Below are 18,238 nucleotides of genomic sequence, written 5' to 3' on the forward strand. Positions count from 1 at the left end.
AAAACACTCCCATTTACCACTGCAACAGAAAGAATAAAATATCTAGGAATAAACCAACTTACAGAGACAAAAGACCTGTATGCAGAAAATTATAAGACACTGATGAAAGAAATTAAAGATGATACAAACAGATGGAGAGATATACCATGTTCTTGGATTGGAAGAATCAACATTGTGAAAATGACTATACTACATAAAGCAATCTACAGATTCAATGCAATTCCTATCAAACTACCACTGGCAATTTTCACAGAACTAGAACAAAAAAATTTCACAATTTGTATAGAAACACAAAGGACCCCATATAGCACAAGCAAACTTAAGAAAGAAAAACGGAGCTGGAGGAATCAGGCTCCCTGACTTCAGACTATACTACAAAGCTACAGTAATCAAGACAGTATGGTACTGGCACAAAAACAGAAATATAGATCAATGGAACAGTATAGAGAGCCCAGAGATAAACCCACACACATGTGGTCAACTTATCTTTGATAAAGGAAGCAGGAATATACAGTGGAGAAAAGACAGCCTCTTCAATAAATGGTGCTGGGAAAACTGGACAGCTACATGTAAAAGAATGAAATTAGAACACTCCCTAACACCATACACAAAAATAAACTGAAAATGGATGAAAGACCTAAATGTAAGGCCAGACACTATCAAACTCTTAGAGGAAAACATAAGCAGGTCACTCTATGACATAAATCACAGCAAGATCCTTTTTGACCCACCTCCTAGAGAAATGGAAATAAAAACAAAAATAAACAAATGGGACTTAATGAAGCTTAAATGCTTTTGCATAGCAAAGGAAGCCATAAATAAGACGAAAAGACAACTCTCAGAATGGGAGAAAATATTTGCAAATGAAGCAACTGATAAAGGATTACTCTCCAATATATACAAGCAGCTCATGCAGCTCAATATCAAAAAAACAAACCCAATCCAAAAATGGGAGAAGATCTAAACAGACATTTCTCCAAAGAAGACATACAGATTGCCAACAAAACCATGAAAGAATGCTCAACATCATTAATCATTAGAGAAATACAAATCAAAAGTACAATGAGATATCATCTCACACCGGTCAGAATGGCCATCATCAAAAAATCTAGAAACAACAAATGCTGGAGAGGGTGCAGAGAAAAGGGAACCCTCTTGCACTGTTGGTGGGAATGTAAATTGATACAGCCACTATGGAGAACAGTATGGAGGTTCCTTAAAAAACTAAATATAGAACTACCATACAACCCAGAAATCCCACTACTGGGCATATACCCTGAGAAAACCATAATTCAAAAAGAGTCATGTACCACAATGTTCACTGCAGCTCTATTTACAATAGCCAGGACATGGAAGCAACCTAAGTGTCCATCGACAGATGAATGGATAAAGAAGATGTGGCACATATATACAATGGAATATTACTCAGCCATGAAAAGAAACGAAATTGAGCTATTTGTAATGAGGTGGATGGACCTAGAGTCTGTCATACAGAGTGAAGTAAGTCAGAAAGAGAAAAACAAATACTGTATGCTAACACATATATATGGAATCTAAAACCAAAAAAAAAAAAATGGTCATGAAGAACCTAGGGGCAAGATGGGAATAAAGACGCAGATCTACTAGAGAATGGACTTGAGGATACGGGGAGGGGAAGGGTTAGCTGGGACAAAATGAGAGAGTGGCATGGACATATATGCACTACCAAATTTAAAATAGATAGCTAGTGGGAAGCAGCCGCATAGCACAGGGAGATCAGCTCGGTGCTCTGTGACCACGTAGAGGGGTGGGATACGGAGGGTGGGAGGGAGGGAGATGCAAGAAGGAAGAGATATGGGGATATATGTATATGTATTACTGATTCACTTTGTTATAAAGTAGAAATTAACACACCATTGTAAAGCACTTATACTCCAATTAAAATGTTAAAAAAAAAAAGAGGATATGGTTCAATGAGGTGAATGAAAACAGCTAGGAGATACAGAGCAAATACTTTCTTTTTAGTTTTTGGGTTTTTTCCAGTTTCATGGAGGTATAATTTACAAATAAAAATTATGTAAGGTGCACAGTATTGATGTTTTGATATACATATACATTGTGAAATGATTATCATAATCTTTCTAATTAACATATCCATCACTATACACAGTGACCATTTTTTCAGGTGAAAACACTTAAGATCTACTCTTTTAGCAAGTTTCAAGTATAAAACACAATATTATTAACAATTGTCGCCATGTTTTATGTTGGATCATCAGAACTTAGTCACCATGAATAACTGAATGTATCTCTTGACCAACCTATCTCCATTTATTCCACCTCTAGCTCTGGCCAACGACCATTCTATTCTGCTTCTATGAGTCTGACTGTTTTAAAGTACACACATAAGTGAGACTTACACAGCATTTGTCTTTCTGTGTCTGGCTTATATTACTTGGCATAATATCTTCAGGTTTGTCCATGTTTTCACAAATGACAGGATCTCCTTCTTCTTAAGGCTGAATGATATTCCATTGTGTATATACACACCGCATTTTCTTTACCCATTCATGCATCTATGGGCATTTAGGTTTCTTCCATATCTTGGCTATTGTGAATACTGCTGTAATGAACATGGGGGTGCAGATTTTCTAAAGATACTAAATTTCCATTGGATATATACCCAGAAATGGAATTGCTGAATCACATTATAGTTCTATTTTTAATTTTTTAAGGAACCTCCATGCTGTTTTCAACAATGGCTGTACCAATTTCAATAATTTCTGATTGAAGGAAAAATGAAGCAAAGCTCAGAAACCCCTACATCTGTGGCAAGGAGGGAATTGTAAGATAACTGGATAGACAGGTGTTATGAACAGAGTTTGTTTTGGAAGAAACTCCAAGCTCAGAGAAACCATCATCTTAGTAACAAATACACTAACATGTGTATTGTTTAAAGTTTTCAGTTTTAGTTCCAAAGGGCCCCACTATTATTAGATGAGGATATTGAAAGAAGAAACAAAATCAGATGCACATTGGGAAAACTTCTGAAGAATGAAGACTTTACAGGTTTCCAGAGAGAAAAACCAGGAGTCTTTAAAGCAAAGAGTCAGACTACCAAGAGAATTCTCAGTGATGTATACTAGAGAATCACGGAATAATTTCTAAGCATTCTGAAGGAAGATAATTTTAAATATAGAAATTATGCTTGGTCAAATTATCATTTAATTTACTGCATGTATGCATTCAGGTATAGATTTAATTAAAACAATTTATCTTTGAGAACTATTACTTTGGCTTTTTCAAAAGATTAATAAGAAAAAGAAACTTCTAAAATCAAATGAAAGAACAGTAAAGATGCAGAAAAATATGAGGTGGATAAAGAGAATTTTTAAACATATTACTATAGACAAATCACACCAATACACTTTGAAAATTTTGACAAAATGTGTCAATAACTAAGAACATAACAATGAGCAAGTTTAACCCAAGCAGAGGGGAAAAACTTTAATGGACTAATACTTATAAAAGAAATCGAAAATGCGATTAAAGTGCTATCCAGCAAAAAGTGCTAGATTTTATAGGTACTTTTACCAGAACTTCCAGAAGTGATACCGATTTCCTTAATTCTAAGAAGTGAGACATTTTAGGAAGTAGTATTGATTTAAGTTCTTTTGAAAGACAGAAAAAATAAACCATGCATTAAATGAACACATTCTAAGAGGCATATCGGTTTAGAAAATATTAGAGTGGAAAAAATACCAATTATTTTTATTTTTCACACCTATTCAATGCCAAAAATAAAGATGGAAATCTTCAATTTTTTGTGTGAGCCCTCATAAACCGGATACCAAAGATAGACAAGAATAACACACACAATTACCAGCTAGTTGTTTATGAATATATTTGCCAAAAAATCAACAAATGTTTAATGGATCAAAAGAATATATTAAAATAATGAGTTAGAGCTTTATTACTGACATAAACACATGACATATAATACGTAAGACCCTACCACAACACAGTAAATGGAACCTATAAAATTTAATCATACAAAACACTGAGTCCCATTACTTCAAGTTTATGAAATGACCGTGAAGAACCTACCTTGCCCCCAACCCAAGAGTTCGAGAGTCCTACTGCATGACCCAATTCCTCTGTGGTAGTAGCTAGTGTTGGTAGTTGTCCTCTCCAGACCAAATACCGAATGGGGTAATTCTAGGTTTTGCAGCTAAATAACAATTCTCTTACTGCCTTGTATCAAATTTTATTGGCCTAATCCAGGAATACTGGACCACAAGAATACTGGGAAATCAACTAGCCATCATTTGCCTCCCTACTTTCCAAGTCTGAGTTACTTCCTGTGTCTCTGCCCAGCTTCATTCTCCCCTGCATATCTCTCTTGCCCACCCCCAAAAGATGAAAATATTAGCTTTTCTCCAATTAAGAACTGAAGCTAGGCAGAAGGTGGAAGCTAATGCCAGTTGTATTATACCCAAATCAGATTATTGGGTATATTATTGTGGAGTTCATGGTAAAATTATACTCAAATATATAGCATAATATCATATCTGTAAAAGATATATATTTAGACAACAAGCAGAAAGCTAGATAGCTGGAGGTTTGGAGAGAGAGAGAGAGGATGAGGGAGTCAGAGAGAGAGAGATGCAAACAGCTGCTTGCTAGAGAGCATGCTTGAGCACGCTTGTTAGCTACCTGAGTGTTCCTCAGGAAAGGACAGAAGTGGCGACTTTCTTTTTTTTTTAATTAATTAATTAATTTGTTTATTTATGGCTACGTTGGGTATTCGTTGCTGCGCACAGGGGCTAGTCTTCATTGCTGTGCGTGGGTTTCTCATTGCAGTGGTTTCTCTTGTTGTGGAGCACGGGCTCTAGGAGTGCAGGCTTCAGTAGTTGTGGCACAGGGGCTCAGTAGTTGTGGCTTGCAGGCTCTAGAGCACAGGCTCAGTAGTTGTGGCGCATGGTCTTAGCTGCTCCATGGCATGTGGGATCTTCCCGGACCAGGGATCGAACCTGTGTCCCCTGCATTGGCAGGCAGATTCTTAACCACTGTGCCACCAGGGAAGTCCCCATGACTTTCATTTTTTATTAATGTTGTTGATCTTTCTCATAATAAGCCCATACTTTAGAAATTTAAAAAATAATAATGATATTATAAATGAGAAAGAATGGAAATAAATGTTTAAATCCCTTCAAAAAGTAATTTATACTTTTCACATTTATGTTTTCTTTCATTAAGCATAATTTTTATTTTGAAATATAAATATATAAATATATTTGGAAAGAGATAAAAGCATATGTATGTTTATATTTTCAGATGATACATTCCTTTTTTCTAGGATAGTTATAAGGAGGGCTTCAGAATGTGCTGTAAGATAAAAGTTGTACCAAACATCCCAGAAGGAGAATGTCTTTGGATTGACTTGACTCTCCATCTTCTGAAAAATCAACTCTCTAGGTTGCCCTGAAAACTGCAACAATGTATCAAATTGAAATCAAAATGAACAGAAAATGAAGATAGGATATTCTGTGACCAAGAATGGATAGGCATAGAGACTGAAAAAAGAAATACCAGGGATGGAGCTGGAAGTGAGGAAGTGGAAGTGAGAAGAGGCTGAAACACGAATGAAAATATCCACAATGGCAGCTTGCTTATTTTGTCACACAAACCAAACCTTGCTGCATTAATGAATGCTGACTCTGAATTATTACCAGTTACCTGAGGAGACCGGACATGGTCCTTTGGCAGAATTTGTATACCTTGCTAGTGTTGCTGTGATGAAGGGTTTTCCATTTGACACCAGATTTGGGGCCACACTCCCCATATTATTTGACTTCCACTCAAGGAAACAAATAAGACTCTGTCTAGATGCTTGTCTAACTCCATCTCAAGGTCACAGAGGGCTATTTATCCATGTCCATGTCAGAAAAGGTGGACTAGGCTCCATTTTCCCCCTTATATCCAATTTTTACCACTCAGTGTTGAGGTGTAGAGTGTGTGTGTTTGTGGGTTCCAGAATTTTTTACAATTATTTTTCACCATACCTGCTGCTCAGAGGGTAGTTATATGTGTATTTTCCTTGTCTTTATTTAATTTGTATCCTATCTAGCTCAATTGTGGCATATAGATTTAACAAAGATAAGGTTTAAAAAAATGGGTCCTTTGTTTTTTTCACTTCCAAGTGCATTTAGGAGTGAGATGTATAAATCTGTTTTTAAAATATTTTTCTGAGAAGCACAGTTCATATATTTTATTTTGTATTTTTTTAATTTTTAAATTTTTTAGATTAGTTTAAGGTTCAAAACAAAATCTAGAGGAAGCTACAGATCTTTTCCATCTATCCTCTGCCCCCATACATGCACAGTCCCCCCATTATCAGCATCACTCACCAGAATGGTGCATTTGTTACCAAATGCATTGTGCTGAACCTACACTGACACATAATCACCCAAAGTCTATAGTTTACCTAAGGGTTCACTCTTGGTGCACATTCTATGCGTCTGAACAACTGTATAATGATATATATCCATCATTACGGTATCATACAGAGTATTTCTCACTGTCCTAAAAATTCTCTGTGCTCGGCCTATTCATCCCTCTTCCAACCACCACCCCCGGCAACCAGTAGTCTTTTTATCATCTCCAGAGTTTGCCTTTTCATTCCGTACATTTTTAAAATTAAAAGGAAATGATTTTTTAAATGCCAGTTGTAAATAGTTATGTGATGACTAGCATAGAATAAAATGCTCTAAAAGTGACTGCAACTATAAAGAAAAATGCACACATTTTGAGTAAACACAAATTTGATTACGCTGTTGAGCAGGTTACAACCAATCTATGAAAGAGCAAAATATTCACACCTAAATGATGTGGACTACTTATAATGGATAATTAATTATACTTAAAATCATGCTTTTATACAAATTAAAAAATCCCAATGTTCTTCTAATACTACAGAAAAGTTATAAGTAAAAGAACCAAAACAGAAAAACCGGACCTAAACTGGAAAAAATTACCTGTGGAAGTTACATTTGAAGTGTGCCTGAAGAAAGCCTAGGACATTTTTACCGAAGGCACAATTCCTACTACACTGTGAATGATGGATATATACTGTTGCTTGGATTAATGAATTGGTCAAAGAAATATATCACACACCCCAGCCTCACTTATGTTATGGCACAAAGAGAAAAAGATAGTATATGTATGGCCTATGACTGAACAGACAAAGCAGATTGCATTTGAAGCAAACTAGCTCATGCAGTGCATATGAGCTCATTTTTAGAATCCATATGTATTGTGTAAGATACAAAAGATAATACAGAAAAGTATAAAACATTGTTCTTGCATGTTTCCTAATTATGCAATAAGCCATAAATATACATGCAACTTTTAAGTGAAAACTAAATAACAATACTGGGTAAAATATATTCAAATTAAGAATAAGTGCTAAATAAATGGCTTATAAATAATAAATCTTCTAAGAAGAGGACAGATCATGCTAAATCTAAAATGGTTTGAGAAAAAAATCACTATTGTTTACAACGATGGAGGAAAGTGTAGCTCTCAGAAGACTAAATGCAAGTTGCCAGTGGAAAGGAGAATGAGAAGGAAAAAATTTTGATTATATGAAAGTCTAAATGCATAATTTAAGAAATATGAATATTAGCACCATTCAAAAATCAAGGAAATCAGAAAAATAAAATTAAATAAATAGGATGGCCTATTGGATACTCCATATACCCACAAGAATAACCCATTTCTATACTAGAACAAAATAAACTATCTGTATTGAAAACGATGGATCATATGATAAACTGTAGAATTCAGGAATACTGGGATACCTTATAAAACCATGTAAGTCAGAAGCTCCAATGTTTGTATTTTTACCAAAGTGCAAGCTATGGATTTTAATTTATTTATTTTTTCTTAAAGATGGAAGAGGAAGTGAGTTTTATCCTGCTTGCCCCCGCCAGCCAATCAATTTTGGATGTTTTGCATTCATTGTTTACCTTAAAGTCATGTACATATTTTTCCTATATCCAGTCTCTCCATGAATACAGACAGAGCAAACACAAATAGGTTTTTTAAGGATGATGATTCTAGTATAAAACTCTGAACTTCAATTTGCTATGAGATTGTACACATAGCTAATTATATGACCAATATTTTCTTCCATGTTTTCTTTACAATCTCAGCAATATTTAAAACCAAGTGAATTTTCCCGATATGAAAACTCTCCTCAGCACTGCAGTGGTCTTTAAGAGGAACACATAAAATTGTAGTACATAGGTCTTTAGCCCCTATCCTCATTGTTTGCTAAATAAAGGTCAATACTGAATCCTCAAAAATGTAATGTTAGTTCTATCATTATTAGAAATACCATGCACTTGTAGAATATTTTCCTATATTTGTTTGAATAAAACAAAAATATTTAAAACAAAAGACCTCCTTTTTAATGACATATACCTTTTCAAAGTAAAAATTTACAGAAATTGAATCTATTAAAATAATTCTTGGTTCTATTTGTCATTTCATTTAATTTTTTTCTGCCTTGCGTTTTAGATCATTTTTAAAATGACTATTACTAGAGCATGCATTCTTGCTAGAGTGACATGCCCCTAGCTCTCCACTGACCTGGACAGAATAAAAGTATTCACAAGATTCCAGGACTACGTAGATTCCAAGACCAAAGAGAATTTTTCGCAGTATTAAAAAAACAAAACAAAACAAACAAAAACTTTTCTCTAGTGCCTACTAAACACTTCAGAGAAGTCTGCAGAGGTTCCAGTGGGGTCTTGTCTTCCTCGTTTGAATATTTTAGAAATGAGAACCATGAACATAGCTTTACATAACAGAAAGATAAATAATGCACAGTTTATTTTCAGAATTTTACAGCAAGTATGGCTGCCTTACCTTCTCCATTCTTTTGCCAGCTCAAAATCAGTCAAGATGTATCCAAAATATTGTATCAGCAAACACACTTTCCTAGAAAATCAAGAAAGCAATAATGCAATGAGACCATTGAACCAGGAGTGGAAGAATTTGTCCTACTCTGCCCTAGGTTGGGGGTATGTCTCTTGGCTTCTCTCTCCTTCAGTTACCTCATATGGAAATTAAAAAATAAAGGCAAGTGTCCTCTTTTTTAGGGACTTTTGTGACAGTCACGTAAGAGAATATTTGGGGGGAAATTTGTAAACTGCAAGATGCTAAAGAAATTTTAAAAATCTGAAAATCATTAACAGTGAAAAAAAATTAGTGAATGCCACCTCCTGGTAATGTGGTAATGTGATCGATACTAGCAAGTCTCATCCTGCAGGTGAATCCTTAATACTTCCTAACTGTATTTTATCCTCTCCCTTTTTAAATAAATTCAGCAGCCTATGCTATTATACAAACTAAATGCATGCCAGTACAAAACTTTTTTAAAATTCCACACATAATAATACACAGTCCCTTCAAATCTCACATAGAAGTTAGGTTTGGACTGCAGGTCTGAGACATATTACTCAGTATTTATTGAGATAGACATGTGATTTAAAACTAAGATGAAAATAGAAAGGGCAATCATTATCCATCTATTTGGCATCTCTGTGAAAAGCTATTATGACCCATTTCATTACACCTTTTCATTATGCTGTTTACTATGTTAACTGAAACTTTATAATGTTGGAGGTATATAAAAGATTCTTTAAGTACATAGCATATACCAGAATAAATCCTCTAAGACAGAACATTTTAGAACTCTTTTTTATGTTATAGGACGGAAGTATCTAGGAGAACTCAGAGTAAATACAAATGATTGCCACTGAAGGAGAAGGAAGTGATAATCATGCCTCCTTTATTGATATGATTGTTTAGTTATTAATCAAAACCTTCACTTTTAGGAAAGATAACTAGGTCCTGCTTGAGTGGGGGCCAACCAAGGCACCCATTTGATCTGTCAGTACTGTCACACTTGCTCTTGATGTCAGAAAAAAATTTTAAAGACATAGCCTTTTATTTCACAATTTAAGTTGTGGCTCAAATGCAAATATTTCTTTTCTTTCCAAAAAAAATATATTCTGTAAATACATTTGATTGAATTTATCACAATAAATTCAAAACTTTAAAAGTAAAACAGGACTGGGCATATACCCTGAGAAAACCATAATTCAAAAAGAGTCATGTACCACAATATTCACTGCAGCTCTATTTACAATAGCCAGGACATGGAAGCAACTTAAGTGTCCATCAACAGATGAATGGATAAAGAAGATGTGGCACATATATACAATGGAATATTACTCAGCCATAAAAAGAAATGAAATTGAGTTATTTGTAGTGAGGTGGATGGACCTAGACTCTGTCATACAGAGTGAACTTAAGTCAGAAAGAGAAAAACAAATACCGTATGCTTACAAATATATATGGAAGCTAAAAAAAAAAAATGGTTCTGAAGCACTTAGGGGCAGGACAGGAATAAAGACGTAGAGAATGGACTTGAGGACACGGGAAGGGGGAAGGGTAAGCTGGGACAAAGTGAGAGAGTGGCATGGACATATATACACTACCAAATGTAAAACAGATAGCTAGTGGGAAGCAGCCGCATAGCACAGGGAGATCAGCTCAGTGCTTTGTGACCACCTAGGGGGGTGGGACAGGGAGAGTGGGAGGGAGACGCAAGAGGGAGGGGACATGGGGATATATGTGTATGTTTAGCTGATTTACTTTGTTATACAACAGAAACTAACACACCATTGTAAATCACTTATACTCCAATAAAGATGTTAAAAAAAAAAAGAAAGTAAAATGGAATAATATTTCTAAATTGTGGCATTGGAACAAGACAACAGCATATTTAGGTGAATATTTAATGTGTACAAGTGATACTGACAAATGTATTTCTTTCTTAAAAGTTAGATTTCATGGTAACGGATTTTTAAATAGGTGACTAATGTTTTTGACAAGCCTGAAATTTCTGGAAATGTTCTCTCATTCATCGGAACAAAACAATTTAGCATGACTCTCTGGGTCGTGATATTCTTAAGTCTTTAAAAAAAAATTATGGAGCAACTTTCCCAAGTGTTATTTTTAGATTAGGTAAGTATGCTGAGGATGAACTTAACTAGTTATGTCCTGTGTTCTACAGAATGAGTAAAATATCATTTGTAAATTTAACTCTTACCTTAAATGATTTTAATAGTTTATAAAATGTCACACTTGTTTCAAAAATCTACTTCAAAATACAGTCTATGTATGTATCCTTTTAGAAGAGCTACATCATAACCAAATATTAGAGAGCACAGATAGCTATTTTGCCAGTTTGAAAACTGGCTAATCATTTCAGTCACCTGGAAGTGACTTGCCAACAGAATTTAAGGAAGCTTTACATATTAGCATTTCATAAGTCTGTAGTGAATAAGTAGCAGCTGTTAACTTTCTTTTAAGATATACAGCGGGCTACAGATTTAAGTTTTATTTTACCTCAGAGGAAAGTAATAAACATATAAGCTGTCAATTTTTAAAATACACGGTTTGGGATCTTTATACCACATCAAATAAAGCAGCTTAAGTTTAGCCTTTATATAGCCAAATATAAAAAACATACATACACACACAAATACACAATAAATACAGTGTTTCTGTTTAATAGCTATCTCTAAGAATAAAAAACAAAGTTCTGAATTTTACTTCTAAGGAAATTCAAGAACATTTCTATTTCTCCAAATTTTTCTTGAATAATATGCTAATCTTACCAAATTTGATTTTCAAGCAGGTAAAATTTCTGTCTCACTCTAGGATTAGATATTAAGATTTGTTAATTTTATTGATCTATTTTAATCTGACCATGGATACTTGTGTTTTTCATGGGAATCATACCATACAGCCAACATAAAATTAATATTTCTCATAAGGAATCATTTGAAAGAATCCCACTGCATGGGTTTTATTCTATACTTCTAAATAAATGAATAAATGATGACATTCCCTTGATGTAAGGCAGATACTGCACTGAGAGAGGGCCAGTGACATCATAGAGGCTAGCTCTGGGTATGCAAAGTGGTACTGTATTATTCCTCAAAACATGAAACCCCATATTTTTTATTTGAGGACACTCAGAGTCACACGTTTAGCCTCTGTGTAGTCTGCTGACATGACCCCATCATTACAGATGGCCACTCCAAGTCTCTCATCCATTACCACACCCAAGTTTTCTTATTTTTATCACTAGATATTTAGTTTAAAAGAGCCTATATGACTGTTCCTTTCAATACTTATGCTTCTTTTTCATGAGAATTACATTCTTTTTACATCAAGTACCATGCATTACTCCACTTCTCCACTTTTTGTTGTGGGCACATCAATGGTTTCCCTGTCTTAAAAGTACATGCTCGGGCTTCCCTGGTGGCGCAGTGGTTAAGAATCCACCCGCTAATGCAGGGGACACGGGTTCAAGCCCTGATCTGGGAATATCCCACATGCCGTGGAGCAACTAAGCCTGTGCACCACAACTACTGAGCCCGTGTGCCACAACTACTGAAGCTCGCACACCTACAGCCTGTGCTCTGCAACGAGAAGCCACTGCAATGAGAAGCCCGCGCACCACAACAAAGAGTAGCCCCCGCTTGCTGCAACTAGAGAAAGCCCACGTGCAGCAACAAAGACCCGACACAGCCAAAAAAAATAATTAAAAAAAAAAAAGTACGTGCTCTTATGGACCACATAAAAATAAACACAGCAACTCATCCCTTTTTCCTCTTATCCTTGGTAAGTACCATTTTCCTCCTTTTACTCTACCTCAACTCTCCCCTTCTCCAACTCCTCCCCACCTCTATTACTATCACAGCAGAGTGGGTACCTTCCAACTGCTCTACAAAGGGCTGCCTAAGCACTTTACAGATTTTCCTGTCCTTTGGTAAATAATCTTCTGTCCATTTTAGAGATTAAGCTACTAAGATCTGGACAGTTAATTAATTTGTCCTTCATTAATAAGCTCTTGGTTCTAAACTGTATTTTCTTCTATAATCCATACTCAGCTACCTAAACTTACTTGATTAGTGGCTGATTTTCAGAACTCATCATCATTTTGTCACCGAGACAACATTAGTAGGAAGCAAGAAGTATCTGTCATTTTCATCAGGTTGCCGTAACGAAAAACATAAAGAAGGATTTCATTTTTCTTGTACTACAATATCATTTAAGTATCATGAACTATGGAAACTCTCCCCTTAACCAACATAAATTTTTCTTTCTCTACTATTTTTTTATTCCTGATTCCAAACTTTATGATATGTCTTCTCAGTCTTCCATCCAAGGGAACCAGCCATCAACAGCATTAAGCAAACCTTACATCCCCAAATACCATACAAAGCTGCAACACGAATGTAAATATCTGTGACAGTATCTTGCTTATTTTGTTGCACACTTCTTTGGCATGAATGGGTAGGTTTATGGCCTAGTATTCTATCTGCTGCAATTTTTTATTTGGAAAAGCATAAACTTTTAGAGAGTTCCTGCTTACCTTGGTTGGAACACTGTCTCCTAAAGACTAGGATACTTAGGTATAATTTAAGGTTAAGAGAAAGTATAAATGAAGACTTAGTGGATCCTTGCCTTTCCATCCTACAAGTAATAGCTTATTCCCTTACTGGAATATCATAAGCAAAATTATAATTTAAAATTTCTGAAGTTCATTACAATTCACTTGCAAAACATATTATGAATGTGACACTTGGCTGAGGTTAAAGATAAATGCAACAGCAGCAAAATTAATATAAAAACACAAATTTGAAGCCAATTTATATAATACTTTATTTTCAAGATTTTCATTTTTTTGTATACTCTACTGTACCAGTAAATATCCTAAATATCGATAGTCTTTGGTCAAAAGAGCACATTTTTCAACATATCTTAAGGTATTTTACCAAATAACACATTTTCTTCAAAGACCATTCGCATACATTTTTATCATTTACCTTCATATGCTTGAAGGTAAGTAGAAGCAGATATAATCTTCATTAAAAGGTAATATAAATTTAAAGATATCATATCTTTTTTCCAGCAACTCAAAGTGGTAGATCCAAGAATAGAGATTGCCATGCTGACTTTATAAGAAGCTACCCTAAACTGATAAATCAGTGATGGACAGTTTCACAAAATTATTGCAAATTTTTGAGTGGCTCACAATTTCCTTTGCCATCCTCAGTCATATCAATATAGTTCCTCCTTTATTTGAATTGCAATTTAAGTATGCAGATTTCCACAAGAAATCTTCCACAAATATAGTTCTATAAGCACAACCAAAATTGAGATCAAGGGTTTATTCTGTATATAAATGGCCATGACAGGCTTATGGATGTTGACCAAAAATTATAAAATACATCTGCTTCATATCTATATAAAGCTGTCTTATGTAATTCATAAGTGTTTCTTCTCAGGGGTTTGATCAGTTATTCTGTCTTTATAACTTATTGTAGTTGATCAAACTGGGACAAATATGAAAAACAAAAAAAGAAAATAACTTATTTCTCATGACTGTATGTAGGGTATTTTAATTAACAAATTCCACAATATTATTAGTTAAGAACTGTTTCATGATTTCATCGCTAAAATTAGCACCATTGTAAAAATTAAATATCTACAATTTTTTGCAAACAAGCACTTTATTTTCATAGAATAAATATTTAGTGGTGTAACTGATACAAAAATAATGTTTGAGAATATTCCATATGTTCCTTTTCAAACTTTATGATGGGTACATAGTGTTCCAAGGATTAATTCTGTAGACTTTTGACCAGGAAGCTCAAGTCATATGACTAGAGTAGCTCATTAGATTATGTAAATATGTAAAGTGGATGAGTACATAATAGGGATGTGGCAAAAATTAACAAGAGAATATACAGTATGCAGACCAATGAGGTGTGTTTGAGGGCCTGTGAGCCACCAGCTTACGGCTTCTACTGAGCACAGTCTGAAAGCAAAGATGAGTCATTCAGTTATATCTACACACTTAGCCCTTTAGTGACAACAGGGACATAATCTTACCCTATCCTAGCAGGTTCTTTAAGCAGACACACAAGCACTCACACAGCCTGTTAAAACTAAAAGCGGCTTGAATTGCATAAATTTTTTCTTTCAATTGATAAAAATTCAGAGAGCAGGAAATCTGGGGTTCATCACTTCAGATGTTCACCAACGTCAGGGATCTAGAGCAGGCACTTTGTCCTACTCTTGGTTTCCACATATGTTTGCAGATGGATGCCACTGTTGAAAGCAGTAGCTTTTCCCAGGTAAGGAGGAACAGGACGGGAGGATTTCTTTAAATCTCTAATGAGTTCTTTAGCAGAATTCCCTAACTTCTCTGTGCTGAATCAGATCAGATTTCTAACTCTAAACTACTGTCTGGAAAAAGAGAAGGGGATTTCCATGGCTGATTTAAGGACAGAACAATCCTAGAGTTTTATGGTGGGGCCCACCTTCCCTTAGTACGTCCATATCAATTCTTTAACAAAACCAGGTTCTATTAGCAAGAAAATAGGAAATCTCTGTTACATACATAAACAAGAGAAATAACCAGTGTCCCCGAAGAGGCCCATTTTATTTACAAGTTTTTCCCTCCAAAATGTTTCCGTATTTTCCCCTATTTTTATGTAACCTCTGCATCTCCCAGTGAATAGTTCTTCTAAAAAACTCTCATTTTCCCCATTTCTATTGAGAAGAGTTATAGTTTTTATAAAATAATCTAATTTGGCTCACTCTCTGAACCTGAAAGCACTGAGAAGTTTAGGAACAAATTTACGAATCATGTCAAACACATGGTCCAGATAGGTCACAGCTAAACCAGGAGACAGTCTCCAAAGGGATAAAGAGACCTAGACACGGCCATACTCACAAGTAGAAGGGCACTGTTGAAGCTCACTCTAGAATCTTATTAAAGTTCATACTCATACCAGAACACCAGAAATCTGAATCAAACAAACAAAAAGGTTCCAAGATAGTCTCCTACATGTCCAGAAGAAAGTAACTTAAAGTACCAATGGGATTCTAGGGTTGAGCAAATCCTTGAAGATAAATGGAATCAACTTCAGACAGAAAGATACTATACTGCTGCCATTTTTTCCCCAAATCACCAGAGCACCGGATATGCTGGTACTGTATCTATTCTACTCAAATGAAGAGTCAGGCTTCACTGAGAGAACAATTTTATTTCTACATTAAAGTTTTAAATGCATCACCAAACTTAATATGATTTTCTTAGTTTCGGAAAGGAAAAGGTAAGGCAAAAAAAGAGCCATAGGTTCTGCACAAAGTCATATAGCTGCCTCAAGACTGGGGTCAGATCCCAAAACTCCTCATATCAGATTATATAGCATTTTACATGACAGTGAAATAAATGACATTATGATCCCTTCATATTTTTTCTCATTAGGTTAGTTGAAGGTTTTACATGTAGACCTTATGACTCACTTCAAAAAAAGGCCAACTACACAATTTTTCTTCATTAAACTTTGGAAATTACAACTGTGTAAAAATCATATTGTCCTTGCATTGGTAGGTCCAAGATAAAAGATAATATTACAGTTTCCATCAGAGAATTTTACATTGTGAACTACTGATCATTACCTAGGTTTATGGTATATTTTGTTTTTCACCTCTGTGGAAAATATGTGGTTTTAAAGGGTCAGTTTATAAGTGTGTTAAGAGTTTAACAAAAGCATTATTTGAATTAAAAGAAACAATTACCTGAACAATTATTTCAACGACACCAATTTTTAGTAAAATATGCTTTCCTACTTGCTATATTCTGTTTTTATCCCTTCAACCTGAAATCATGCTTAAGGAATTTGCAGGTTGATGTACATTATAGATCAAATGACATGCACTGACAAAACTGCAAGGAGGTACACATATTAGAGCCCAGAATTGTTGAGAGTTATAAAAGTAATATTCATATTTAAGGTAAGGAGGAGCTAATTCATAGGGCTACATATCACTAAGAATAGTATTAACCATTGAGGGAAAAGAGAAAATAGGAAGGACACCAATTCAGGGAAAATTCAAAATACAGTCACTCGCTTTATAAGAATGTGCCCTTCAATGTAAAGAAAAATCTCGTACTGAATATCACTCTAACTTATGACATTTTCCAGGTGAGTTTAATGGAGGAGTTCTTTTTTTCATTAGAAAAACACTCCCATTCTACAGAGTTATCTACAAATAAAAGAGAATTCACATGAGAGAATTCTGGTTTGGAGGCAACATCCTTAAGAAAGTAAGAATGCATGTATTTGATAAAAATGGAGATAGAGAATTTTTTGGAAAATTGTGATTCTTCCTCCTTTAAAAAAAAACTATCATTTGCTAGAATGTTACATGACAGTTTTACATGTCTGTAAATTAACACAGGTGGCATAAGATATATATGGTCCACTGTAAAAACAGACTCTGGTATACAGAAATACAGCTGTTGACAGTAGGGTAAATGTGTGGACAAGATAGCAGGGAGACTCTCTGTATTGAAAACACACAAAGGTTAATCTTTTAAAAAAGTATTTAGCATTACTCAGTGCCACCATGAGGCACCATGTCTATCACAGAAGAGAGTACATATACCAAAGTTTTACTTCATGTGCCTTGACCTCAAGAAAAGATATACACATATGGAAAGTTGAACAATAAAAGATAACATATAATTAAATAAGGAATAAATGGCTCAGATAATAATTGCCAGAGAATGAGTGTTTCTCAAGTGATCCACAGAATACTTACTAGGTCTGCATCACACTGAAAAATCGTTTCGGTATTAAACACAACTGTGAAATTCATCATCTTATACTTCACCCTTAAGGCTCATAATTCGCATTAACACACTACGTTTCTCAATTTCAAAACTCATGTACTAGCCAAGCCTGTTGATTTGATGATAGAACACAAAGAGAGAACTCTTTTAGATTAGCCTTAGTCAGGCATCACTGTGGAGATGAAACTTCAGGATTCTTTTGTTTGCCTAAAGCAGAGGCAAATCAGGAGAACATTACAGGCAGATAGAAAAGAAACCTAACATTTCAATCCACAGTTTCAAAGGAACCTCAGAGCTCATCCCAATAACGAATCACTCCTTAGATTACAATGTTCTCATTGGACACGGCTAATAACTGGGGAATCACTACCATGTTCTGGAAGGAACATTGAGCTCGTTGTCATGTATCTGCAATCAAGAACTAAAAAGATCTATGCCATAATTTTCCCCTTTGACAGA

This window comes from Delphinapterus leucas, chromosome 12, assembly GCF_059928025.1.
Source record: "Delphinapterus leucas isolate spDelLeu-1000000601 "Yukka" chromosome 12, BTC_Dleu_Yukka2, whole genome shotgun sequence".
NCBI classification, from domain to species: Eukaryota; Metazoa; Chordata; class Mammalia; order Artiodactyla; family Monodontidae; genus Delphinapterus; species Delphinapterus leucas.